Genomic DNA, 27243 nt, shown 5'->3' with positions numbered 1-27243 from the left:
AATATCCATCAATTCTTTGTCTGGTCTATTCGATTATTTACAGGCAGCCATTATATGGCTTTAACATAGCAAAGGCAGCAGTAAACCAACATACAAATACATGAAGCAAGAGTGTTGATGCAGATGTAAACAAGACAACATGAATATTTGTTAAACTCAGGCCAACTTTCCTTCAAGTATTTGTTTTGCAAAATAGGCTACTAATGGAAAAGTATGAATTTGATAACATATAACAACGCATCTACAATCGATTGTGCATCTTGATTGGTTGGTTTGTTGTTTAATGCGGCACTCAGCAATATTCCAGCTATATGACGGCGGTCTGTAAATAATCGAGTCTGGGCCAGACAATCCAGTGATTGATATCATGATCATCGATCCACGCAATTGGGATTGATGACATGCATCAACCAAGTCAGCGAGCCTGACCACCAGATCCCGTTAGTCGCCTTTTACAACACGCATAGTCACCTTTTACGGCAAGCATGGGTTGCTGAAGATCTTGAAATACTGTTTGCAACTTTCCATGGTATATCATGACAGCTTCAGTCACTTGAGTGATACTGAAATTCCCAATCAATGTCAGCCTTAGTTTACATGACACTGCACCTCAGCTAAAACACCACACAAGTCAACATGAGGCAGAACTTTGTTACAGCTATGGACAATGTAAGCAGGGATCAACTCATAAACAGGTCTACAGTATCCTGGCTGAATGACAGAACGTAGGCCACAATAAATGAAGTATTAGAATTTCATCCATATTTCTAAATGGCCGGAGGCATTGTTTTTCAATAAACTGTTAAGGCATCTTGTACATTTACTGTTGATTGATGTTAACATTTGGTAGGACTACAAATATGGCGTATTTCATCAAGTAAAGAAAGAATACGAAGTTATCACACACACCAATCACCATCGATGATCCCGTGTTCGCGATCATGAAAACTGGATATTTCCATATAATAGCCAAACGACAACAAAAATGACTTTAACTAGTCAAAGTATGGCATAATTCCAGATATACAATGCACATTTTTTACAACCAGACAAAGTAATTACATGATTATTTTGCATACTTCAGTACGGATTTGCTGACATGCTATTTCCAGTGTCATGTGCTCACGGTAATGTCTTTGTGTTGGGGGAAAAAAAACATCAAAACTCTTCTACCCTGTGTACAGAGCGATCCCCCTAATTCTTGGTAAGACAAAACACTTGCCTTATACACGGCGATAGACTGTATTGATTTTCCTCATTTCGCAGTACTTGGATACAACATAACAGTGTGAGGTGGCGTATTTTGGTAGTGAATGCAAGGTATGAAAATCAAATAATTAATTTATTACTGCCTCAATGGTAACATCAAGCAAAGAAGCCACCTAACAATACATATTGCTACTTAAAAATCAGGTAGTTAATTTCAGTTTGCAACTCCTACACAGCCTGAATGTCAAGAGGGTCTTGTTCTTAAGGGAAAAAAATCAATATTCTGTGACCTTGGGGACTTCAAGACTGGACAAAATATGAAATAAGATTATCTTTCATGTGGACATTTTGTTACCATAGAAATGAAATTCTTCCTTTAATCATTGGTTGCAAAATAGTGAATTTCTAGCCCTGATGTACATATTGAGATAGATTAGGGATTCATATATGTTCGTTTTCTAGGATAATGCCAATGGTCATAGATGTCCCAAAGATTTTATTCAAATTTGGTACTGACATAGAACAAAATCCTATCATTATTTGCTCAAATAATGGAAAGTGTCCTTATGGCAGTTGTATCTAGCAAATTCCCTGAAGACTGTTAGTGTGAGTGATCATAGATCATAGATCACAGCTTCATGTTTCAGAAAGCAGGGAGAGCTGCAGGTCATAGGGACAAGAGTTTGGTATAACATAGGTTTGACCAGAGTTACAGTCATATCACATTGTCAGCTTGATGTGGGAGGAAAGCTTGGAGTGATGTCAAACATGTACCACACATCAGGGTTGAAGGATGTCCATGATACTGACAGATCACAATCAGGGTTGAATCTAGGATTCTAACATGTCTTACTTCGGACTATCAGATCCAGATCCGAGGCATGCAACTCTGCACAGCAAACAGGCCACTCGTTTAACCATGTTAACAGGGTAGCCTAACCTTTTTCTGCAATATATGGCAGTAGGTGAAATGATATTCTTTGAACAATGCCAATTATCAAAAGCAAAAGAGTTAACATTACCTTGTCTAGACACCGCTCAAGAAGAATGTCTACTAGCCCCAACAGAGATAACAAACAGGTTGCAATCTTGTAAAACAAGAATTATCACACACAAATGGATGATCATAACATTATACAAAATCAATTAGGTTATTAACTTAGACTGACCCTAAGTGTCACTGCAGAAGAAGGGTTAATGTTGTTATGGAAACCCAAAAAATGTTAGCAATAGCAAAGGGTTCAAGTACCTGTTATTGGAAAATACCTATGTAGGATGGTCCTGATCTTGGCATGTTTTAGCAGTAGAAGGGTTAATGCCCCCTGGTAGCCGAATCCGACTGATCACACACACACAACACACACCTTATCAGGTTAGAGTTTGCCATGCTGACGACACACTGTATTTACACACGAGTGAGAGACAGAACTGACAGTGAGAATCTTCATTAGGGGCTTTGCTAAGTCCATGTTCTCTAAGCAGACGTGAGTGTTGTAGTGACTTTGCTGTCAAGGTCACTTGAAGGTAACATGGTGTTGAGGCAGAGATTCACCTAACCTGGTAGAGTTGCCAGTAATTGATTCACCGTTGTGTTTCTCTCATTCGGAAAAAGAAGACTGACGTAATTAGATAATGGAAAGTACTCCACACTGTCCGAAACATCTTTGTTATTGTTTGTGGTATTTGCATCATTCAAAGTCTCAAATTCATCTCAAATATACTTTTGATCTCCAAATTCAACAGGTACTATTTACATTTGCACATTCAACAAGCAGTTACAACTACATGAATGTGAAGTGTGTAACAGCTTGTGGTTGTTTTTCTTGTTTGTATAAGCATATAGTCATACAACACATACAACCCTCGGAAATCAATCAGAATCCTAAATGTAAAATCATGGGCAAGTTCAAGACTAATCAAATAACAATAAATCATATGAATGTGTATGGCATGTTTAGAAAAGACTGGTTATTATTGGATAAAATATTGAAAACAAACGATGTACCATACACACAATTGTTACACAATATGCTAGCTGTGCAACATGAATTCTCAAACAGGCAAAATATACATAATCCAAAGTTTTCATCCTTAATACTGCACAAAATATCATACCTTCATATCACGATGATCCAAACATGCCAGCCAACTCTACAGTTAAAGAATTTACAACCAGTTCTCACAAGTTCTGGTCAATTTCTATGATAGACTGACACAATTCCTGCAACAAATTCTATCATTGAATCTAGGACAATGCTTAAGATGATGTCAGAACAGCGTAGGACAGAAACATCCACATTCAAACACATACTTGAGTATCAGACATTTGCCACACTCCACCAGCCCCATAGTAATGAAGTAAGTATCCCACTAGCATCTTCAAGGGAAATACGCGAGTCAAGTTTGCCTGTGGGCTGAACTCAATAAACTGCCCGTCTATCAAGCCAATATTGATTGCCAAGGATTTCATAAATCATGGATTGCTGGTTATTCTACAGTACTGGAACTGGTAGTAATTGTTTGGGAAGAACAATCTGGGGTGACCCAACATTAGTACACGTGTAGAGGACGGAAAGAATATAGATCTTCTTTCGGTAGAAATAGCTGACATTTAACCACAACCCTGAGTCTGTCGGTGCCAGAAACCACAGACAGGATAAGGGTGGGGTGAGAAGTTTATATATCCCCACTGATGTAACAACCTGCCCCCATCACTGTTAATCTCGTAATTTCTAGGCGAACATCATAACCCTGAAAAACACAGGTGTTTCTGTGGAGGACAGTGTGTCAAGGCTGGGGAGAATGGTAAAGACTATGTGACATGTGTAAAAGGTGGCAGTGCACAGAAGTTAGATAAGTAGATCAGTGTGCCATGTAAGATACAGTTTCCATCAACATTGGGCAAGGTTCAGACAGACCAATGATCACAACTGTAGGAATCTGTGCTACCCAGACATGTTTGAATCACTGACACTGTTGGCACAAACTGACATGACTCTGTTGTAGTCTCTCTTACGGAAATTTACGTCTCTCCTCCAGAATTTATTTTATATAACAGCCACATTTATTTCACTTTCATCCCTTTCTTAGTTCTAGAAGTCTATTCTACTCAACTTTTCAGTTCCTTAAGAATCAAGGATTCTTGTACAGAATTATAATTATTTAATGTAACTTTATTTTGAGGACCATGTTTGTTTACATGATCTTCAGTGAACAAAACAAGCCAAGAAAAGGTAGAGTGAGTGGGTGGGTGGGTTGGTGGGTGAGTGAGTGGGTGGGTAGAGTGAGTGAGTGAGTGAGTGAGTGAGTGAGTGAGTGGGTTGGGTGGGGAGAGTGAGTGAGTGAGTGAGTGGGTGTGTGGGTAGAGTGAGCACGGACACCAGACAAAATGAGCTTCACACGTTGTACTCAAGGATTGACTTGAACCCATGTATTTTGAATAACGAGCATTCGTTTTAACCATTAGGCTAACCAAAAGTAAATGAGAACCTTTTTTGAGGACTTTGCTGTTTAATGCTGCACTCAGCAGTATTCCAGCTATGACAGCGGCCTGTAAATTATCAGGACTGGACCAGACAATCCAGTAATCGATATTGTGAGCAATGATCCATGACATTGGGGTATGATGCTACAAAATCATCGAAGTCAATGAGTGTAAGCACCCAATCCATTTGGTCGCCTTTTACAACCAGTACATATTGCTGGGGACTAATTCTAACCCACAACCCCACAGGATGAGGACTAATGAAAAAATAAATTAATGTCTAACCTTGCTCTGCATAGACTAGCAATCTACTTGCCACCATCATAAACAACCACTGCAGTGAAAACACAGATAAAAAATATTAGAGTCAGAGGTATCAACATATTTGATAAGTTACTTTCCTCCTACTGATAAGTGTTTTCACAATCACTGCATAAAGGACAGCCTTTGTCAACTTTCCTTGCCTTGAACCTGAATAAACTGTATACATAGTCAGGGCTCGATTTAGTTACATTTAACATGCACCAGTGTAAGCTATCACTGATAACTGCCACCTGATATTTATCAACATCATCAACGGGTACTTCAAGATTATGTGCACATGTTCCTATGCTATCTGTATCAAAAAGCATGACACAGCCTTTTATGGGACCAGGGTGGCACCTGCTTTTGTCTGGTGCAACTAGGTTTTCATATCAACATGCACCTGGTCCAAGAATAAAGTTTACTAAATACAGCCCTGCATAGTGTATGGACTTTATCCTAACGTTAACCTGTCAAAACAAAAAATTAGCTCCCATCAAAATGTACCTAAACTAACATTTAAACCTTAACATTTTCTTAAAATGACAGTCACCGTCACTCAAAATGTCGATTGAAATACTCTCATAATATTTGACATTCAATGATATTTGCAATATTTTAATCTGGAATCCCATCATGCTCATTTGCAGACAGTGCGAGGAAAATCACTTTAAATTATTGAAAAAGTGCTTGCTTAATGTCAAAGGTGCAAACAGATTGAGAAACATCACATTGCGTTTGTTTACTATGTATACTGCAAATCACTCACAATAATGTAGACTAAGAATTCGGCTGTACCACATAGAATTAAATATATCTATTTAGTTGAAAGAAATCTTAACTAACACCAAATCTATTTAGCTTAATCATGCATTACAGAGTAACATTCTCACATATAACAATGCAACAGTTCCGCCTTACCTCCTACTGGAACAGTTCCTGCACTGTTTACCTGAGGATAACCAGGGCTAGTTCTATCCCGAGATTCATGCAGGGACACGTACTATCCCAGGATCTCTAGGCAACACTAGGGGCTAGTTCTATCCCGAGATCCATGCAGGGACACGTACTATCCCAGGATCTCTAGGCAACACTAGGGGCTAGTTCTATCCCGAGATCCATGCAGGGACAACTACTATCCCAGGATCTCTAGGCAACACTAGGGGCTAGTTCTATCCCGAGATCCATGCAGGGACACATACTATCCCAGGATCTCTAGGCAACACTAGGGGCTAGTTCTATCCTGAGATCCATGCAGGGACACATACTATCCCAGGATCTCTAGGCAACACTAGAGGCTAGTTCTATCCCGAGATCCATGCAGTGACACGTACTATCCCAGGATCTCTAGGCAACACTAGGGGCTAGTTCTATCCCGAGATCCATGCAGGGACACATACTATCCCAGGATCTCTAGGCAACACTAGGGGCTAGTTCTATCCCGTGATCAATGCAGGGACAACTACTATCCCAGGATCTCTAGGCAACACTAGGGGCTAGTTCTATCCCGAGATCCATGCAGGGACACGTACTATCCCAGGATCTCTAGGTGACACTAGGGGCAGGTTCTATGTCAGAATCCAAGAGTATATACTTATAAGACCAGACATCACAGACATTGTTGGACCATCGATTCAATTTTCTGATTGGGTCTGCAGAGGTTGAGCATCATGGTGCTTCTTTCAGCTTCCAACAACTCACTTAGAACCTAACTCAGTCTTCATTTCCATTTCTCTTATGGCAAAATATTTCTCAAGTTACACGCAATTAATTTCATGGTGCATATTCCACACCACTAATACCCCACCATGCTGAAAGGGCAACTTCACCAGCAGCCTACTTAATCGACTTGATTAAAATATTTCCCAAATCCTGGTATTTCACACATACTGTGCAACCAGCATCTACAACATTGCACTTAACAGCTCAACTGTCTATTTCAAGATCAATCGATAAAACGAAATCAATATTTGTGTATGTTTATGTTCATAACCAAAAAACTATGAATGCTGATAGGGAAAGCAGTTTTTATGAAAATAATGAAACTTGGGGGTCGTGTCATAATCCTTATGTTCAATTAAGATTTAAAACCCCAAAACCTACTGAACCTCGGGACACTACTGTCTTACACTAAAAAGCCATCCAATACAAACAAAGGTATTGTTAGTCATGGAATATAAAGTCAATGATTAAGTGAATTCATCCCAAGGCTAGCGGGATAATGTTAAGTTCTAACCCTGATCACATCTTTGTATCAAAGTGTCGGGTCACATTATTCTGTCATGTCACACAACTTTGTGTCAGGTCACATCTGTGTGTCGATTAATAGTTTTGTGTCAGGTAACATCTTTGTGTCGAGGATCATTGTGTCAGGTAACATCTTTGTGTCAGGTAACATCTTTGTGTCAGGTCACATCTTTGTGTCAGGTGACATCTTTGTATCGAGGATCATTGTGTCAGGTCACATCTTTCTGTCAGGTCACATCTTTGTGTCAGGTCACATCTTTCTGTCAGGTAACATCTTTGTGTCAGGTCACATCTTCGTGTCAGGTCACATCTTTGTGTCAGGTAACATCTTTGTGTCAGGTCACATCTTTGTGTCAGGTAACATCTTTGTGTCAGGTCACATCTTTCTGTCAGGTAACATCTTTGTGTCAGGTCACATCTTTGTGTCAGGTCACATCTTTGTGTCAGGTCACATCTGTGTGTCGATTAATAGTTTTGTGTCAGGTAACATCTTTGTGTCGAGGATCATTGTGTCAGGTAACATCTTTGTGTCAGGTAACATCTTTGTGTCAGGTGACATCTTTGTATCGAGGATCATTGTGTCAGGTCACATCTTTCTGTCAGGTCACATCTTCGTGTCAGGTCACATCTTTGTGTCAGGTCACATCTTTCTGTCAGGTCACATCTTTGTGTCAGGTCACATCTTCGTGTCAGGTCACATCTTTCTGTCAGGTAACATCTTTCTGTCAGGTCACATCTTTGTGTCAGGTCACATCTTTGTGTCAGGTCACATCTTTCTGTCAGGTAACATCTTTCTGTCAGGTCACATCTTCGTGTCAGGTCACATCTTTCTGTCAGGTAACATCTTTCTGTCAGGTCACATCTTTGTGTCAGGTCACATCTTTGTGTCAGGTCACATCATTGTGTCAGGTAATATCTTTGTGTCAGGTCACATCTTTCTGTCAGGTCACATCTTTGTGTCAGGTCACATCTTTGTGTCAGGTCACATCTTTGTGTCAGGTCACATCTTCGTGTCAGGTCACATCTTTGTGTCAGGTAACATCTTCGTGTCAGGTCACATCTTTGTGTCGAGGATCATTGTGTCAGGTAACATCTTTATGACAGGTCACATCTTGATGTCGAGGATCATTGTGTCAGGTAACATCTTTGTGTCAAGGAACATCTTTGTGTCAAAGACAATCATGATGTCAGGTCACATCTTTGTGTTGAGGATCATTGTGTCAGATCACATTTTTGTGTGGAGAGTCATTGTGTCAGGGAGCATTGTTGTGTCAGGTCAAGTCATTGTGTCTCAGAACATTTTTGTGTCGGATCACATAATTGGGTCATGAACATCTTTATGTCGAGGAACATCTATTTGTCCTTCATGTCTTGTCAAAAAGTAACACACTGGCAACAAAGGGAGGTCAAAGGGAGGACACTCAATCATGGTGTAAAGTACAAGGACACACAAATTTTATTACCACAGAATATTTGCTTTTAGGAGAGTAGTTTGCATGTTTTCTTCCATCAGATCATATCCTCAGTCAGATCAATACTTTTCTATTCTTGTCTTCATCACAAAAAAGGTTATCATCCCCAAGAAATAGGCTATCATGATCAATGTACTACACTGCCAACCACATCCGTGGGCTTTGTGTTGGGAAAGTTGATACTCTTGGTTGGTGGGGTTTTAATGTCTGGAAAGGATTCTTGCTTCATTTGGACATCCACAAAAAGAAGTTCATCCATAAAAATAACATACACCAAAGAATAATAAATTGTGAAAAGTAACCAATTTTAGATACAAGTTTTAATGAGTTGTGAGAGGAAATGTCAGGCACTCAACTTCAAAACAATCAGACCAATAATATGTCTCCTTCAGAAGAGTGTAAATTTGTTATTTTTGGCTTACATATTATTATTCAAAGAATGAGTGCACACAAAAAAACACAATCACATAAAGACATAGGTACACAAATCAAAAGACACCACCAAACCTGTGTAGATTTGAGAATAAATTTCTAAAATATTAAGAAAATCTTTCTCAAATTGTTAAAAAAAAAATATTTATTTCAGTGAAACATTTTCTTTCACCTCAATTCCTTTGGGGAAAGCAGAGATTATACTTTTACACCCATGCTGGTTCTTAAGAACCAACAGCTAAATAAATTCCCGTGACCAGGAGATCATCTTTACAAAACTGCACTGACAAAAAGCTTTGTCCCTGCCTTATCTGTAAGCAGGCCACTGATAATCTAACACCTGCTAGTGTTAGAAACACACAACAAAACTCCCAGGACAAAGGGAGAACCAGTAGGACTACTGTGAGACAGGAAACATTCCCCAGACTGAGCTACCCATCAAATATTGGGGAAGTCACATGTTTCCTGATGACCACTTTAATAATTATTATTTACAAAAATCAAACATCATAATTTTGATGGTAAGTTTTAAATATGTATTTGACATTCAAAACTTAATATGGTAAATATTTTTGATTATGTGATAAAGAAATTGGGTCAGTTTTATGTGTTCGTGCAAAGATCTGTTCAATATGAACATTAAAGTCCAAATTTTGATAAACAAAGAAATACAAGTATATTTGTTACCACATATAACAGTCTCATAACTTATATCCATTAAACATGTTAAACCTTACCTGACATTGACATTATCATATTATTATATTATTAATTAAACTCATTCTTGACACTCAAGTGTGCCTACCACCCACCTACCTTGAGTTGCTGTGGACATCTGGTATGCCTGAACTATCAACAAGCAAAGTCACCTGTCGTTTTCCCATTAAGATAAAGATTGGCAAAGTTATGTAGAATCCCCGTCATGAACCTTATTAACAAGACACATCATACTTCATTTTCAAATTACACATTAAACCCCCAGAATCTTTGTTTTCCATAAAATATGATTACCATCTGTTTTGAAGGCAACAATATCTGTCATGCGATGACCATGTAATATGCAGTGTTCAAAATGAAGCAAGGAAATCAAGGGGTGCTTGTCACAACACTAATGTTAAAAATAGAAAATAGAGGAGGTCCCTACATCAAAATACCACAAAAGAGGAGTACAGGACCCCTTACTTCAAACATGAGTAAACTGAATGAATGATAAGTGTTCAAGGCCATACCTACTCTCTGGACACACAGCATGTGTGTCTTTTGCCAAGGTCAAGGTCAGTGCAAAGTAATGTACTTTTAGCAAAGACTTTCAAAGTCATCAACAAGTACCTTAGCAATGACTTTCAAAATCATCAAAAAAATGATTAAACAAACACTTTGCATGAAACATATTAAGAAAGGTATACTGCCTAATATTTGAGTTTTTTAAAACCCAAACAGGCTAGAAATAATGACAGAACACGAAGGCATGTTTGTGTTCTACTTTTTCAGTGTTGTAACCTCGGAATGCAAAGATGCACAAAGTGAAGCAACTGATTCAACATTAGAAATTATCTACCAGCCACAATTTTGTTGGTTTCATATAATTTGTCTATAAACATCTTTATGTTCTGAACAAAATCTATTGAAAACATTTCTGCAGAAGATTCTGGCCTTAGTAGACTCAAAGGATTTGCCTAAGGCTTAATTTTAAATATATTGATCATAGGACCATTACATATTTCATTCTTCACATTCAGTTTATGACAAGGACCACTTCACAGTCATTGTAAATATTAATATATTTCATATGAGAAAATATGTATTACACTAAAATTTCATTGAAAAAGTATGTGAATATGATATGAGCATGATGAGTACCTAACAACAGTTGTCAGCTGGTCCTCAATAAAAAATGGTCTTACATCTAACACTGAATAATACACAGAAGCGAGCGAGTCCGGCAGCGAGCGAGTGAGCAGCAGCAGCAGCAGCAGCAACAACAACAACAACAACAACAACATGCCAAATCCATGCCCTAAAACATGTTCAAAGTGCTACATTATTACTCCAGTCATTGGATCAGTGTGCACTTGATTTCATTCTCAGCTCCCTGGGGAGTATTCAACACAAGCTGCCTGTGAGACACAAGAAGATTAACAGTCACATTAACATCTCATCCTACCGGGTACCCATTCTTGGCAGGGTCAAGTGAGACTTAGTTTGAACAAAGTCACATGCCTAAGGAGACGCCATATGTGCTACATGAGCCTCGGAAACTCTCAGGAGGCAAGCTTTCGAACGCAGTCACCCATCCAACTACCCTCCGCAACCAAGGTTCATAACCTTTTGCAGTATTCAAGCAGGAACTGACCAGTTTTACACATTCTGCCCATTTGAGCATTAGAACTCGAGTCTTCAGTATGACAGCAAACACTTTAACAACTAGGTTAACCCTCCATGTGCAAAACAAACACACATAACAACATGCCTTTCCTAAACTTGGCATCTTCAACTCCTGATGTATATAGGTAATCAAGTGCAAACCTGCTTTGGCCACAAACATATTTGAGGATAAACTTAAAATAGAACTCTCTACGTAGACAAGTGATTTAAGTTATCTCAGAAGAACTTTTTCATTGTCAAAAGTATGTTGTAGTTGTAACCTCTGCCTGGCAAGCCAAGACCCATCTGTCTCAACTCTGCTAAGGATAGACATATCACATTCAAGACAATGTACACATCTTTCACTTAACACCATGCCTTCCTAAACTGATCTGACAACACCCACACGGTTGTACTGAACTGTGGGCTAAACTCCAAAGAGCAATCAGAATATTTCCAGGTCTTGTTTACACCAAGGATGTGAAGTTTGAGATCAGTTGATCTGTGTGGTATTAATATGTACATATGAAGCAGATAAAGCTGAACAGAGTCTCCTCTCCTTGACAAATCACTATTATCATGCATTCCTCATCCTCATCATCCTATTGGGGCACAGGTGGTCCTGTCATCTTAGGCGCCACAATTCACTGAGGAAGTTGCATCCATTAGGCAGGCCAGAAACCTATGATTGTGGGTCTGAATCTCAGATTTGCCATGATTTTGTTTCTTTGTTTGCCCATGCTCGGGGGTACCACCAAAGTGGTAAAAGACCTGCATCACTTTGGGAGTGTCCTACATTATGAAGTTGACTTGCCGTGACAAAATAAATGAAATACTGTTCAAAGCAGCATTAAACATAACTTACCCATAATAATAATAATAATCATATTCACCACCATCATCATCCAATCATCATAAACTTGACACTATCCCATCATCATTGTTCCATAACCTACTGACAGTAAAACAAAATTACATAGAAATCGCATAACATGTTTTAGAATATACACTTTACTTTTCTTTCTTACAAGATCTAAAAATACACAATGAGAGCAGCGGGTTCTTATGCCATTCTTGGCACCAGGAAAGAAGAATTAGGTACAAATCATTCCGCGCCAGATTGAAGAGCCAGATCCTTGCTGGCAATACTCACAGCTAGTCTCAGCCCGCTACCTGCACTCTGGCTTACTGTCACTGGCAGTTAGTGGGAACACCATCATCCACAACACAAGGCGACAATGATGCCGACCCTGATGCCTTCAGAACCCCCAGGAATAGTTCCACTTTCACACTGCTCCATCACCTTCCATACCTCATCAGCAGAATGGGAAGCACTAATTCATTGCAAAATACTTTCCATATTTCTACAACCTGGCAGGCTCGTAACATTCCAATGCTGTAACTGTTCTACAGGGATAACACAATTAGTCAACGTCATAAGCACAAATATTTTGTTGCAAGTGTTGTTTAACATGTTTATTTGCCAAAAGAACCCCAAAAAATATTTGTTTAAAGATCCTTCTATTTTACAAAAAACAAGTTAAAAGTAATAGTCATAATAGTAGTATTTTTTAGAAATCATACAAATATTTATGGTGCTGCCACCTAAACAAATTGTCTTTCCAAATATGTACATGTGCCACGTCTGGTCTTCATTGTTAGCCTATAAAATTGGCTTAGGAATATTCTCCACAAATCTGGTCCATGTTTTTAAGGACATCTGCAACATGTCAATGTGACCTCAACTTGCCCTATTCAAACAAAAACTAAAGGGGGCATGAGAGTACACAAATGTGGCAAACTAACTAATGTTTTATGGAAGCAGACAGCAAATTAAGTTACTTGTGTATTCTATGCCATGATGTAGAAGTCCTCTGGAGAAGTGCCACAAAGATTTCCAATTGTTATGTAGTGTCAGCCGGAGAAAGCTTGCCAATGACCAACAACCATCAGCAGTTTCATCTTGATTTGCACTGACCTTGTTCAAATCTTTCACCAAAATTAATCATATCGCGCTATATTGGCCAGATCTGACGGAGCTTTGTTCCCAACACTGTGAAATATTAAGTACCCCCGATACTCTATACCAACATTGGTGCTCTGCCAAGTGAGCCACTTGAGTGCAAGATTTACAAAACCATGGCTGCCTATTAAAAGATGTGGACAATTAACATGTGTTCCGTAACATTCATTCTGCTCTCTCAGAAGTACTCAATGATTCACAGCAGAACTTGGCAAGAGATCAGCAGGGATGCCTGGTGTATACACGCATATGAAATGAGATAACAAATTTGAATATGCCAAGGGAAGGACATGAGAAGAAAATACCTACTTCAAGGAGCACAGTGTTCCCGTTGGCTTTTGAAACTGCCAGGCCTAGTGGACTGGCAACTCTAAAAATCACTTGTAGTCACATGAATTACCAGTCCAAGCCTAATTTTGCCGGTAGAAAACTGGTAATTACCGGTAAACAGGAACACTGGGAGCATTGATGGCTTAGGTAGGATGAACAGGATGGACTAGGAAAAGATGAAGAATAGATAAGGAATAGCTGAAAGATGGGTTAGAAATAGCTGAAGAACAGAAATAAGAATAGCTAAAAATGATAGCAGATAGGAAAAGATGGATAGGAATAGCTGATGAATAGATTAGGAATAGTTGAAAGATGAGTAGACAAAGCTGATAAATAGATTAGGAATAGTTGAAAGATTGATGAGAATAGCTAAAGACTAGCTGAATAGATAAGGATTAGATGAAAAAACAGATGGTTGAGCATGAGCAGATGGATGGTTCATACGAGCAGACAGATGGTTCACATGAGCAGACAGATGGTTCACGTGAGACGGATGGTTCACATGAGCAGATGGATGGTTCACGTGAGCAGATGGATGGTTTACATGAGCAGATGGATGGTTCATACGAGCAGACGGATGGTTCACATGAGCAGATGGATGGTTCACATGAGCAGATGGATGGTTCATACAAGCAGATGGATGGTTCACATGAGCAGATGGATGGTTCACATGAGCAGATGGATGGTTCACATGAGCAGATGGATGGTTTACATGAGCAGATGGATGGTTCATACAAGCAGATGGATGGTTCACATGAGCAGATGGATGGTTCACATGAGCAGATGGATGGTTCACATGAGCAGATGGATGGTTCACATGAGCAGATGGATGGTTCATACAAGCAGATGGATGGTTCACATGAGCAGATGGATGGTTCACATGAGCAGATGGATGGTTCACATGAGCAGATGGATGGTTCATACAAGCAGATGGATGGTTCACATGAGCAGTAGAGCATGTGGTTCAGAATGGGCAGCTGAATGGCTTTATTAGGATAACAAGGTTGATAGATGGATGACCCAGGGTAGATGGACAGGAAGCCGATATGCTGATCTGTAATCCATCTGGCAACCAGGCTAGCACTCAAAACATGTTACACAGATTTGCTCATAACAGATGTGGTGAATAACAAATACCTCGATAGAAACCAACATGCCAAGAGTAAACAGACACAATTCAGACATCTAGAGCTGTACAGCATTGACCTTCCTATCCTCACACACCTGTGGAGCCAAAATAGTCTGATTTCAGTCTCGGTGGGGAATTCCAGCAATTGCTGCTCCATGTAACACAGAGCAAGGCCAGCTCTACTGGGGTAAACAATATGGCTTTGTTGTGACTTTCAGCAATAGTGTCTGACACCATTGTGGAACAGCAATCTCTTCAAGGAAGAGGTAGAAACACTATGTATAATATGCTGGTAGAAGAGATACTTGATAAATAAGTTATAGTATCCTTCAAGACAATAGGGCTATTTAACACCCTGACAGGACCAGAAACATACTCTTAGACTGTCACTGATTGGAGATTTCAGAAGGAATAAAAATGGCCGATAACCATAATTATATATTGATATATAACCTTATGTGCTACTACAGAGTGTTAAAGACAGTTCATGATACACAATCAGATTTGTGAATGAGTTATCAAAAGGTGTCAATTTTGATTATGTTATCATTCAAGTTTCTCATTTCTTTTTGCCTGATGTCTCAATAGGACTATCTAATGGCACATTGTTGAAAAATACATAAAAGTCAATAAAAAGAAATGAATTCAAGGTGTATCTACACTAGTCACAATACTACTATTGGGTACAACAATACAGTGTGGATAGACTGTATCAATAAATCAATATCACTACATTTAATGACAGTCTTAAAGCTATACAATTGGTTGGTCAGTCTGATTGGCATAGCTGCCTCCCAGACTGTGATAGTCATCTCATCTTTCTTTCTTCTTTAATACAGCAGTATTCCACCTATATCATGTCAGCCTGTAAATAATGGAGTCGGGTCCAGACAAACCCGTGGTTGATATCATGAGTAATATCTTTTGGGTTAAAAGGTCACTGTGCTTATCAAGGTGAAACTTGTACAACAACATTAGTGCAGAAGAACTAAAGAAACTCAATTAGTGTTTGCCCAATCATGGTTTGAGGAACACCTGATTAATGTATCTGGTGTTCCACTGACTCGGTCCCATTGAAAACCCCTTTTACCTTACGTGCTTGAATCTGATTTTAACTAATGATAAGGATATGGCTGAATTTACACAAGAATGTGTCAGAGACTTTATCACCAAAAGTGAAATAAATCTCATAAAGTTGCAATCAAAGTTCTGTCAAGTTTGGGTAACAACAAGCAACTTCAGGACTGATGAGTGGTCGTGTCTAATACTGTGACATCGTTCATGTCAGTGGGTTGATCAAACAAGGTCGACGACATGTACTTCTAACATGACTCAAATGTACAGAGACATCATTTTAGCTATTTGCCCTTAACAAAGATGACTCTGTAGGTAGGTGTGTGTTGTTACCCTTAAGTCTGTAAATGGAAACATGACTTCAAATTTAATTCCATACTGATTTCCTAACGTAAGGATAAGTACGCCAGTTACACAAATTTTGATTAAGAGAGGATTAACAATGTTGTCAGCAATATTTGAGCAATATAGCATCAGATGACACCACAGAGAGCTCCACATAATGTACTCAAGTGAAGAATTGAACCAGCGTCAACAACTTGATGAAAAATGCTTTAATGTACATGCAAATGCTTCAATATCCTACATCTTTTTTTAAGAGTGAGTGAGTGAGTGAGTTGGGTTTAACGCCGCTTTTAACAGTATTCCAGTTATATCGCGGCGTGTCAGCTTCATCATGTTCATGTCGGAGGAAAGCCCGAAGTGATGCAGGTCTCAGACGTTTACCACTTCGGTGAAACCTACGAGCACGGGTATGGTGCTGTCAAACCTAGAAACATAATCGGGGCGAACCGGGATTCGAACCTACAATCATAGGTTTCTGGCGTGCCCAAGGGACGCAATTCTGCACAGCGAATCGCGGCGCCTTAGACGACTGGGCCACCCGTGCCCCCCTTTTTTTAAGAAAAGGGAGTTACGACATATTTCAGGAGACTGTGAGCAGTTTATGATACAGTGTGTTTGCTACAGACAAATGGCACTAGGGCTTTATCATTTTGTTATCAACTTTTGATTCTTCTTTATGATCATAATTGGTCCAGGTACAGGTACAGGTAAATGTCCTAGAAAGGAACCGACCTGAAACAGCTATTTACACTTTGTGTTGTGTATTCAGATAAACCACCCATGCATGGCAACAGCTCACATACAATACAAGGTTCTGATAAACATGAACAGTTGTGTACAAGCAATAGCAGTAACATGTGGGAACAATATTGGTATTTTCAGTCTGTTGTCATATTGTTTACAATTTTATAAATAGTTATAAGCAACTTATTACATATTAATAGGTATATTAAGAAATGAACAGACACCATATTTAAGGAAATATATCATCTGCAAAAACTGCTTATTGTATCAAAACAATAGCCACCATACACAGTCCAATTTATTACCATAAATATTATCAATGCCCCAAAGATATTCTTGCAAACAGTTTAAACTGTCAACAAAGTCTTCCACTAACAAAAGTTCGTGTAAGCACTGATATTCAAAGATTTTCTGCATAAATACCAAGGTTGTATTTTATGACTGTGACAAAACAAACAAGAGTCGTCAAAAGACAACAAATCTTTCCCAACACCCATAAAACTATTAATAGCAAAAGGCACCACTTCAGCCCGTGCCCTGTTTTATACATGTTCCAAGTTTGGATGAAAATTCTATTCACGGTTTTCAAGTGGTGCTCCGGAAATGAAATACGGACAGACAGGACAGACGAGACAGACAGGACAGACGGGACAAACAGGACTGACGGGACACAGACCAGATGATGACTATATCCCCCCCGCATCATACGCCTGTGGTATAAAAAGGGCAAGTACAAATTTGAGGAGTATCAGTAACTTGATATTCTGTGTACTTAACTGTGATACACACACATACTTAAAGACTTCTTCTACCCTGGACTACCCTGGAGTAATCATATTACTAACACTCAAGATAATGAAATGTGAGCCTCAACTGAAATATACACAGTGAATAGTTTGTGGGGCAAGGTATGCTGCAACACTACGGGAGGTGAGGTGAGGTGAGGTGAGGTGAGGTGAGGTGAGGTGAAGCAAGGCGAGGCAAGACGAGGCGAGGTAGGGTTTAACGTTGCGTTCAAGATTATTGCACTTTTATAGCTGTACATGATACACCAAAAACAACACGTGAGATTGGGAAATGACAGCATGACTCAACATAATCAAAAGGTTCTGTAGCTCATCTACATATATTTTTGGCAACAAGAATATGTGAGCTACAAACAGTTCAAATCTAGAGGTGTACAATTCACTTGTCTTATCCTGATGTCACATATCAAAACCAACGATTGATTTAATTACATGGAACATGTGTCACTTGGGAAGAAAATGAATTGTAGAATACTCTTTCTGATTGTATGTGCAAGGGTTATCAAGCAACAAGTAGTTGTTTAATTAACACAAGTGTACATGACATCATTCGATGGGTCTTTAGTCATTGCTACTGAAGATTAAACATGGCTTCTGGTCTTCAGCAACCCATGCTTTTGTAAGAGGCAATTAATGGGATCGGTTGATCAGGGTCAGTGACTTGGTTGATGTATGCTATCGTATCCCAATTGTGTAGATTGATGCTCATGATGTCAATCACTGGATTGTCTGGTCCAGACTTGATTATTTACAGTCTGCAGTCATATAGCTTGAATATTGCCGAGCGCAGCATTAAACAACAAGCAAACAAATAAACATGGCTCTTAAACAAGTATTTACTAAAGTCTTTTCAAGTATTGTATCATGCATCGTATTGCAACTTACTATCAAGATACTTGTCCGCAGTTCAAAGCTGGACCTGAAAGTCATGGGGTCGGTATGGTGAACCCAACTGGGTCGGGGGAGCCATCAATAAAACAGAAACAAAACTAAGGATGCCAAGACAATCTTTTCTTACACTGAACAAATAGACTAACAAATAGACAACAAACAAACTAACATATAGTCCATGAAATCTTTTATAACACAATACATTTCTCTCCTCTAAAATGAAAACCAATTTTTTCCTGACAACTATACAAAGATCAGGTCGCAGATGATCTGTACAAAAATGGTATGTTTGTGTTATCTAATGCCACAATCAGCAATATTCCCGCAATATGACTGCGCCCTATAAATAATCAAGTCTAGACCAGAAAATAGAATGATTCATTTTGTGAACAATGATCCACACTGCCAAGTCACTGAGCCCAACCACCTGATTCAATATTTCACCTTTAAACCAGCAAAGGTTGCTGGAGTCCAGTGCTAACCCAAAATCCTCACGGGAACAATCCAAATATGTCATTCATATCACAGGATCCTGGAATGACAAAGGGATGCAACTCTTGCATGGTGAATTCCAGCTCTTTATATGCTGTGCATCCATCCCCACCTAGACTTCATTTGTTGACATACGACTGGTGATGATAGAGAAGTGACAACAGTGGCCTTGATAACCATGGCTTGTATATTACTGTCTATACATCAAGTATACATGATCAATGATGATAAACTGATAACGATCAAAACATGAATTATTAGTAGACATTATGTAGAGCAGAAAGTGAGCGCATTATCCATGATCAAATTGGAACCGTTCCACTGAATAACATCAAAAAAAGCCACAGCTGACTTAACTCATGTGGCATGAAAGAATAAAAGGCAAGTTATTCTCCATACTGAGCGACATACAGTGATCCCTCGCTCCAACGCCACTTTTGGCTCCAAATAACTCATGAGCATTATAAACGATCAGCAGCTTAGCTGAGGTGAAGTCCTAGAGGGTAGATGACCTACTCAATAGTGCATGCTCTGCCTACCTAATACTATCTACGCTGCACGTTTCAGAGAAAAGATTAGTATATAGTAGTTTATGATTTATAGTGTTAAAAAAGATTTACCATGTGTTATAAAAAAAACAACAGCATCCCTTCAGCAAATCCAGGCTAACGAACAGGTATAACAAACTTGGTATATGATGAGATACCATTTAAAATGTATTTCTTGTTCTGCCAAGCATTGTTTTATATGCCGAGATTAAGATTACTTTGTGTATTGTTGCGTAAACAAAGCCAGAAATAGCAATCAGACGTACACACATCTTCTCACAATCTACCGGTGATATAGTTAAAAGTTACTCAATAATATAATTCTTAAGAATTTTGATGCAATGATCAGAAAAATAGTATATTCAACTATTGTTTTATAGTACATATATATTCCAATATCATGTCTTTTTAGATGCAGCTTTACTATAAATATTATAGATAATAACAACCATATGCGTAGCACTTTGGTAAAGCTACGTATGTATGGACGTCACCGTCGAGGCTCACACACTCTCAATCACGAAAACTTTGCAGACACATAATAGTCAAACTACAACAATTATGACTTTCGAGTCAAAGTAAGTATCCATTCTCTGTCAACTAAGGTTTGTTTCAAGGCGTCAATAGCAGTAATCTGACCGTGGTTGCTGTAAATAACAGTGAGTTGTGCGATCTACCGATCCCTTCACACATAATTTCGCAGAAATCAATGTAAATAACATTGAATGAAATTTTGAATAAAATTAATGAAAAATGTTACAAAACATAATTCCAGATATACAATGAACACATTTTTATAACCAGATAGTGTAATAATAGGACTAAATTGAGGACTTCAGTTCGGATTTGTTGATTGGTATTTCCAGCCAGTGTTGCCTACGCGCAGTGATCAGCTGGAAATGTTTTTTCGCGATGGGAAAAAAAACATTGTGTTAGTGAAATAATTGAGTTTATTATTATTTGGGAGCCATGCATTACCCTGCACTATAACTGAGTTAGCGCTATATTGAAGGGTACAATAGCGAGGGAACACGTACTTGCTGCTTGATAAACCATATGCATCACGTGAATCTCTGATGCACAATAGACTGGTGGACCATGGTTAGTGGAAAGGGTAGAGGCTGCATCAATGTTAAATGTCTGGCCAGGCAATACTCACACATATGCATATGTAGCAGTCTGACAAAAACAGGACATATCTTTCCGAATACCTTTTAGTTCATTTTACTCCTGTATGCATTCAAAGTATTAATCATCCCTCTCCAACGAGTACCTCCTAGTTAACTTGCAATCCAACCTGTAAATAATCTTTCAGGGTTTTACACGACGCACAAATGTTGAGATTGTTCCTACAGCACATCAAGAACAGTTATGGGTGTCTGTCATTTCATCCATCAATCATGACCACTGTCCACATGATCATTGATTCATTCCAGGCTCTAAAGTAATTATCAAAACCTACAGTATACGATACCTTTTCTTTACTTTACAGGAACCTCATATTGCCTGCAAGGACTCCTAAAATTAGTTATTGCGGGTCCCCTGGAGACCCACTTTTGTAAGTGACTGTAAAACCCTGATCTTCATAAACGCCCTGTGCTAAGCCTGAAGATATACATGACATTATCTTCATCTGTATATCACAGATTATTTTTACAGAAAACACAGAAGCCAAAAAGAGGTAGTAATCATGGTAATTGTCCAGTAAATATCCAAACAGGTTTTGTCCCATCAACATTTGAAAGGGGTTTGTTTACCTCTCAATCTCTGACAACAAATTTGACTTAATATGCAACACACACGGGTTGTTGGGAACCTATTCTAACCCAATATTCCCACAGGGAACTAGTATGAAGGTCAAAGATACCGACTAGCATGATTAATGGAATCAACATATTACCTACACACATTTACATTCATGAGTACAAAAACTTATTCATATTTTTTTTATTAAGTATACTCAAAATTACCTGGTGTTGTTTTTTAACATGTTGACCTTTGTTGTCTGGTTGGTGTTAACTGCATGATCCAAATATCATAGTAATCACCATTCCCAAATTCCTTCACGGCAAATTGTGGTAAAATGTTAACACAACAGCAGCCACATTATCAAATGTTACGCCATGAAACGAATAAACACTGCTAGACACATTCCCCTGCAAACCAGGTCAAGGATATAAAACCTTACCTAAATGTTCACAGATCAGAGCATTTGCTTGTCATTTGTGTTACACAACACATCTGCCTGTCATCCTTTGTGAAAACACTACCCACATATCTATATTTGATCACTGCATATACATCATATATCATTCATAATTACCAATTACAATGGTGAAATATGTTTTATCAATGAATATCGGTCAACAGTAAATGTTCTAAATATATATTTGTCCTCCTTGATTTATGCTAACGTCGTCATCAAGGGGATAAAACAAAGATGTGTGGGCTCAGAGCAGTATTTTTTGTTTGTTTGTTGTTTAACACCTCACTCTGCAATATTCCAGCTATATGACAGCAGTCTGTAAAAGTCTGGATCAGATGATGACATGCATCAACCAAGACAGCGAGCATGACCACCCGATCCCATCTATCGCCTCTTAAGACAAGCATAGGTTGCTGAAGACCTATTCTAACCCAGTCGGAGCAGTATACTGTGTCTGAGAGGGGTATTCATGTTCAAACTGTGGTATGCTATCTCAGTGGGTTTGCACTATAAAATGAGTGAGTGAGTTTGATTTAATGCCACCTAGCACTATAAAGCCTTATTATTCCTGACAAGTAGAAGCAGACACACAGACACATACAAAGGCGACGTTAAACCATATTTCACCTCACCTCACCTCACCTCATTTTTTGGTTGCTGTCATAATCCAGCTTACCTGCATGGCTCGATAAAAAAAAAAATCAAAACTTATAAGTCATGATTATCAGTCTGAATAAAACACTGTTCAGTCTACTTGCTTGAACTTAGCTTTCAGCTTCATACTGTATTAACTATAGGCACAACAAATAAGTGACAATAAATCATGAACATTTCAGTCACCAGTCAATTATGAAATGTAATAACCACCTGCAGAGTGAACAGTGACTAGTTTATAGGTTAATGTATAATCGCATTGCATAACTCAAAGCACTGGAGAGGGGATATCTCCATATTCTCCGGGAATATACATGATAGTAATACATAATTAAAATATGTGATACTAAGCTGCTTATAAAGAACAAGATTCCACACCACAGACAGGCATCAACATGACCATATTATCAAAGTAAATGGGTCAACGTGCATTCAGCTTACATTTTCAACTCCCTGGGAAGTACACAAACTAGCTGACTCTAAGGTTTGCTGTCACATCTGATCCTAATGGGTACCCCTTACAGCTGAATGAAGAGGCAAGTCTTAATAGACTCATGTTTCATAAGGCGTGTCTTGTGCTTGCCAATCCTTCTGTTAACTTAATCTGATTGGAAGGACCTGTGTTTGTTGCTTATTGTTGCACTCAGCAATACTTCAGCAATATCACAGCGGCCTGTGAAAAATGAGTCTGGACAAAACAGTCCAATGATTGATAAAATGAACAACATCACACAGTGTTGGGGTAAATGACACAGGTTTCTGGGGACCTACCTAACCTGGAATTCCCACTGGGGCCTGTGAGATAGCACCATACGCCATATCATTGAACCCATCAAGATCCGGGGTAGAATATGTATTTAGCAACCCATGCTTACTGTAAAAGGTGACTATGCTTGTCGTAAGAGGCAACTAACAGGATTGATGCATGTCATTGTATCCCAATTGCGTAGATCAATGCTCATGATGTCAATCACTGGATTGTCTGGGCCAGATTCCATTATTTACAGACCGCCGTCATATAGCTGGAATATTGCTGAGAGCGGCGTTAACAACAAACAAACATGCCATATCATGTAAGGTTAATCAATCAGGATAAAATTTCAAATTAATTTACAAGTTCATTCAAGAACCATTTCTAGGCAGCATGTAACGCCATGCCTTATTTATGTGTTTTAGGAACACCCTAAACATCATGAGTTCATTGAAAATGATATAGTAAAGACCCCATTGCTAAAAACCTTTCGATAGTTCAGGTGTTTTTTTTCAGAAACTCTTTTCATATAAACAAATCCTGGATATGAATTATATACACAGGAGCTATTTTCATAACACAAACCACATTGAGGGAGTTTCTCCGTTGTCAACCATACTGGCTGCTTTCTTCCTTGTGAGTGAGTGAGAGTTGGGTTCAATGTCACTTAGTACAAGATTCTCAATTATATCTCAGTGTGTCATGCCTGATTTTGTTTCTTGGTTTCTCAGCACCATTACTGTGTTTTAGATGTCTGTTTACTCATCTGAAGGTTACAAGGATAAAATTCTGGAGGAAAAGTAAGTGAATCAGGTTAAATATTTCAATCATTCCTGACAAATGACAAACACTCACAATGAGCTTCATAATGCGTTCACTTCTTGGGAGTCAAACCAAGACATCTTCTGTACAAGAAAACACTCTATCCACTTGGTAATTTAAAAACACAAAGTTGAAAGCTCAGAGCTTACACAGAAGAATTTGGTTTACAAACTTCCAATCATTCAAATGGAAGTATAATATAAGCCAATACTGTGTGGAATACATAAATAAATCTGTTTTGCATCAGCACTGATCAAAGATCACAAGGTGATGAAGCACATTTTGTAATAAATTGATCAAATCAATATCAAATGACATCGGAGGCCATAAATTGTCCACAGGGATGTTCAATAGATCAAACAGTAAAAGTTTATTTTACTTAAATCATCATGGGATGAGTCCTTTATGTAAATATGTTTTTAAGTAATAATCATCAAATTAATATGTAGTATTCAAGATAATGTAGGTTATGGATACTCAACCCTATGATGGTGGAAACTGAATTCAAGACGACGTGAACATGGTATTTGGCAAAACAGTATGAACATTCTATATATCATGATATACATAAACATCTGTTTCAGGACTATGATATCCATTTGATATATCACTACTCCATAGTGAGTGAGTTGGGTTTAACACCGCTTTTAACAGTATTCCACTTATATTACAGTGTGTCAGCTTAATGTGGGAGGAAAGCCCGAAGTGATGCAGGTCTCAGACATTTACCACTTTGGTGAAACCCATGAGCACGGGTATTGTGCTGACAAACCTAGAAACATAATCAGGGCTAACCGGAATTTGAACCCACAATCATAGGTTTCCGGTGTGGCCAAGGGACACAGCTCTGCACAGGGAATTTATCACTCATCAGTTACCAGTTAACTTATAGCAATCTCCAGTTAAACAGTTAACTTATAGCAATCTCACAGTGATATATCATGTATATGCACTAAACAGTGATTATCAAATATACGTTCCACAGTTTCGGCACATGTACATCACCCTGCTGCTGCACATAATGGAAGATGCAACTAATTGTCAACTTGTCAGACACTAAAAAAGCACCACTTTGGTTGTCAACTTACTCAAAATTAATGATGCAATAACATCAATAATAAATACGCTGAATAGGTAGCTGTACAAAGCTCACCTGAATATGTAGTCAACAGTTTAAGTGAGTGAGTGAGTATGGTTTTACGTCACTTTTAGCAATATTCCAGGAATATCACGACAGGGGACAGTAGTTTAAAATGTCACCAAGGATACTCATAATAAATTGCTGTCAGCATTGATATTCAAATATTTTCTGCATAATTACCATGGTTGGTTTGTTGTTTAACGCCGCACTCAGCAATATTCCAGCTATATGACGGCGGTCTGTAAATAATCGAGTCTGGACCAGACAATCCAGTGATTGATATAATTTGAACAAAATATGTCATCAAATGCAGAACATGCCCAAGTTCAGTTTTCTCATTCTGTCAATTATTGAGAAGTTTACAGAGTCAATATGTCTTTGAGAAAATTTAGAGCATGCCCAAAACAAGGTCAAAATGTAAAATATCAAAAGAAATCTATCACATATGTTGAGCCAACTAGACATGTACCAAATTTCATTCCAAATGACAGTAATGGCCATGATAAGCTTTTTAATATGGCTGGTGAGAGGGCCATGCAGAAATCAGATTTGAGCATGGTCAAAATGCAAAGTTTGAGCCCCACTACTAACTACACACATACCAAATTTCATTTCATTCTGAAAACAGGTGAGGTGAAATTGGGTTTTACGTCGCGTCCAAGATTATTGCACTTATATAGCGACGTGCATGTACGTGTGTGTGTGTGTGTGGCTGCTTGTACTAGTCCGGACTGATGCCGATTTATAGTGCTAGCACACTGAGATACCATGCTGCAGTTTAACATGAATACCCCACTCAGACACAGTATACTGACTCTGAGCCGACCAGTCCTTGTTTTAGCCCCTTAATGCTAAGCGCCAGACAGGGTAACAACAAGTACCATATTTTAAAGTCTTTTGGTATGACGCGGCCGGGGATCGAACCCCGGACCTTCCGCTCTCCGGGCGGACGCTCTACCACTAGACCACGGAGGCGGTTCATTCTGAAAACAAATAACCAAGTAATGGCCATATTATAAAATAAGTTTTCACTATGGCTGCCATGCCAGCCATATTGAAAACCAGATCTTAACCTCTTGAACAAATTGGGATGTCAATTTGGCTAGAAAATCTAACATGATGATCACCTGCATTAATGAGGCATTATCTTAAGTTTGTTCACTGTATTTACAACATGCATTATGAAGAACCAAGTAATGGCCATATTATAAAATAAGTTTTCACTATGGCTGCCATGCCAGCCATATTGAAAACCAGATCTTAACCTCTTGAACAAATTGGGATGTCAATTTGGCTAGAAAATCTAACATGATGATCACCTGCATTAATGAGGCATTATCTTAAGTTTGTTCACTGTATTTACAACATGCATTATGAAGACAGGACTAAGATAGGAAATGGGTACCGTGAAATCGCCAGTTAACAAAATGTGAGCATCACCTGTTATAGCCTGTTGGACATCACTGCTGTCTGCCTTACTCAGCTGGCTACAATGGTGTCCGTTGTGTTCTGGCACCTGTCCACTGCAATACAGAGAATCAGGGAGTCAACAGAGAGCAAGATAAAATACCTTGTGTGGAAGTATGTAAAACATCCCAGGTCAAATGCAAAGTGTCAGTGCAGCCACGTCCCAACTGTTTGAAAAGTATGAGGGCACGTGTAAATATTTCTTGTTTGCTTGACCTGATTATGATAAGCAATCATAATGATGGGAGAGTCTCTCAGACTGTCAATAAGTTTACTATACTTAGGAGCTAAAATATTCTGAAAAAGTTG

General features: G+C 38.7%; 1 protein-coding gene and 1 pseudogene across 12 annotated transcripts in view; one reads left to right on the top strand and one right to left on the bottom strand.

The window, feature by feature from the left end:
- Nucleotides 1-27243, bottom strand: part of LOC124111374 (sodium bicarbonate cotransporter 3-like) — a 152546-nt gene that overhangs the window by 93451 nt on the left and 31852 nt on the right. For 9 of the 12 annotated variants that reach the window (XM_046471050.2, XM_046471058.2, XM_046471048.2 and 6 more), the window contains exon 2: nucleotides 26908-26990. The gene's annotated coding sequence lies outside the window, so the exon portion shown is untranslated. Of the gene's footprint in view, nucleotides 1-2458; nucleotides 2483-4978; nucleotides 5068-21863; nucleotides 22063-26907; nucleotides 26991-27243 lie in introns of those variants that run through there. The other 3 variants (XM_046471053.2, XM_046471054.2, XM_046471055.2) reach the window with 3 other exon arrangements.
- Nucleotides 14264-27243, top strand: part of LOC124111394 — a 51655-nt pseudogene continuing 38675 nt past the window's right edge.

Source organism: Haliotis rufescens, unplaced genomic scaffold (assembly GCF_023055435.1).
Source record: "Haliotis rufescens isolate VD_foot unplaced genomic scaffold, xgHalRufe1.0.p SCAF_4, whole genome shotgun sequence".
NCBI lineage: Eukaryota > Metazoa > Mollusca > Gastropoda > Lepetellida > Haliotidae > Haliotis > Haliotis rufescens.
Note: the sequence above shows the minus strand (reverse complement) of the source record. Positions and strands in the feature narration are given on the sequence as shown.